Source organism: Helianthus annuus, chromosome 4 (genome assembly GCF_002127325.2).
Source record: "Helianthus annuus cultivar XRQ/B chromosome 4, HanXRQr2.0-SUNRISE, whole genome shotgun sequence".
Classification (NCBI taxonomy): domain Eukaryota; kingdom Viridiplantae; phylum Streptophyta; class Magnoliopsida; order Asterales; family Asteraceae; genus Helianthus; species Helianthus annuus.
In genome coordinates, this window is record NC_035436.2 from 23,752,780 (window position 1) to 23,755,411 (window position 2,632).

The window sequence follows — 2,632 nt, forward strand, 5'->3', positions numbered from 1 at the left end:
TGATAACTTAATAAACCTAACAGCCGGTTTCGAGTCATAAAGGTCCACTCGAGATCACTGTTTTCGGAAAAAGGATTGCTTATATGTTCACTCGATTTCAACTGGGTTATGTTTTGACCAAAATCTGTTTAGAAACTATTAAAATTCAGGTTTTGGGTTCCAGAATTAAGTATTAATTTTTTAGGGTTCATCACATGTTCTTAGAAAATTCGAAAATTCCTTTATGTTTTGGAATATGATTCGGATTATTAAGTGTTTTTTCCTGTTTTGATCTGATTTTGTCCTCTAAAGATTTTCGAAAACTGTTATTAGATAAACAGATTATGATTTTCGAAATATTTGGTAAAATTAGATCAGCACTGAAATAGGGAACACTATCACAAAATCCCTTAGAATTCGAATTTTCAGTTATGCTTTCACATTCACAGCTGTTAACAGGAAGCTTCGAGATCATCATATTACGACTCGAGACCATCAGTCTCGACTCGAAATCATCAGGTCCTTAAACCTTCACAACTCGAGACCAACAGATCTCGACTCGAGACCATAAGGTTTCGACTCGAAATCATAAGGGCTCAAAAGTCTACAACTCGAGACAAAGGTCTCGACTCGAGACATAAGGTCTCGACTCGAGACCATAAGGTCATAACTCGAGACCATAAGGTTGCGACTCGAGACCGTGGTTGCGACTCGAGACCTCAGCATGACTCGAGATCTCATAAGATATAGTAGTCGAGACCATGGTTCCGACTCGTGACAACAAGGTTGCGACTCGAGACCTCATAACTGACTCGAGATCTCATAACTCAGTTCGATCTGCGCTAACGGGTGGTTTGCTATTAAATGATTGGTTTTGTAATTATTTAGTTAATCAATCAAAATCAGATAATGTTTTGCAAAACCAAGATGGCTTAACTTGAATGAGCTTCTGATGTATCACTTCTGGCCAAAGCTGATTTGATACATCTACTTATCATCCAAGTATTACGAAAGCCAAGTTAAGTGTGCATCATAAACATGAATGTATTAATATCTGGCCAAAGCTGATTTAATTCCTTCATAGATGGCATACTTAACAAGTGCATAACTAAAGTGATTGTTTCAATTTCTGGCCAAAGCTGATTTGTTACAACCACTTTGCACATATGCTTAAATGATTACACTTCTAGCCAAAGCTATTTTGTCTTCGTTTAAGTAGAATTTTAACTAAGTCTATTATTTTGATGTTAGTAATAGACAATATCACAGCTTCATAACGTAAAATGGTCATTATTTATGCCTGCCTTAGTTTAACGTTCCCTTAGATCACATTAGGACTTCTTCCTTAGTATCATAACTTGCTCATCTTATTTCCACTATCAGCGCCCAATTGCAATATTCCACCTTTGACCGGTGATAACTATGCTGCATGGAAGGATGCTCTCATGCTTACACTTGGATTGCTGGATTTTGATTATTCTCTAAGAGAGAATAAGCCAGCGGACCTTACCACTCAAAGTACTGCTGCTTAGCAGTTGATGCGTGTGTAGTGTAATATATTTTTAGAATATAATTAAGCCCTTTTTTACACCTTTAGCCAAGTTTTAAATTTATAAAACACGATATTTACTAACACTAAACACACATATGGGCAAGTGCACCCATCGTGAGCGTAGTATAGTGTTGGTAAGATACCGAGGTCGTCCAAGGACACAAGAGCTTTTAGTACCGGTTTATCCTCAACGTCTAATCAAATCAAAATGTTAGAAAAGGTTTTTAAACTAAGAAAATAAAAACTAACTAAATGCTGAAAAATAAAAATAAAATAAAAACAGATAGACAAGATGAATCACTTGGATCCGACTCGTGTATTAGTATAACCTTTGATTATTTTCGCACTTTTGCACTTGTTTAAGAGATTATCTTAGTTATTGTAGTAGGCCCCTCTTTTGAAGGCGACGTTACCCTCAACCCAGTAGTTTGAGTCAGCAAGGATACAATCCTAAAAGGTTGGATTATTGGAAGATAATGAATTAAGTTATTAATGCAAATTATGGTAGGCCCCGCTTTTGGCGGTGACGTTACCCTCGACTAAGTAGTCTGAGTCAGCAGGGATACAGTCCTAAATAGCCGGGTTATAGTATTAGTAGTAGTTAACTTATGAGGGGGTCAAAGGGTTTGGATCCCCGCCATCCAATACCTATGGGCATTGAAGGAGATCCTACTAAATTTGACCCAGGTCCCTTGCAGGACCTCTAAACGCTGAACGAGGGCAAGACCCTTACCAAACCGTTCCCTTAACCCCCGACCAGGTAGCCAACATACCTCCATATAGACCGTGGAGGTATGAATGGTGAAAATCTTTTATTTTATATAGACAGTAAAATAATGCCAAGACACCACGGACAAACGATAAGGAAAGATCACCTTCAACATAAGTAACTAGTTATTAAAGTCATTAATACAAAATCAAATAAAAAGTGCAAAAGATTAAAAATAAAAAGTATTATACTAAACACTTGTCTTCACCAAGTGATGTAAGAGACTTAGGCAAACATGGCCTTGATTGTCAAGAACTCTTACGATCAATCTTGGATCCCGAGACGACTCACACACTCTACGATGCACAATGGATGATGGTGGTGGATGATGG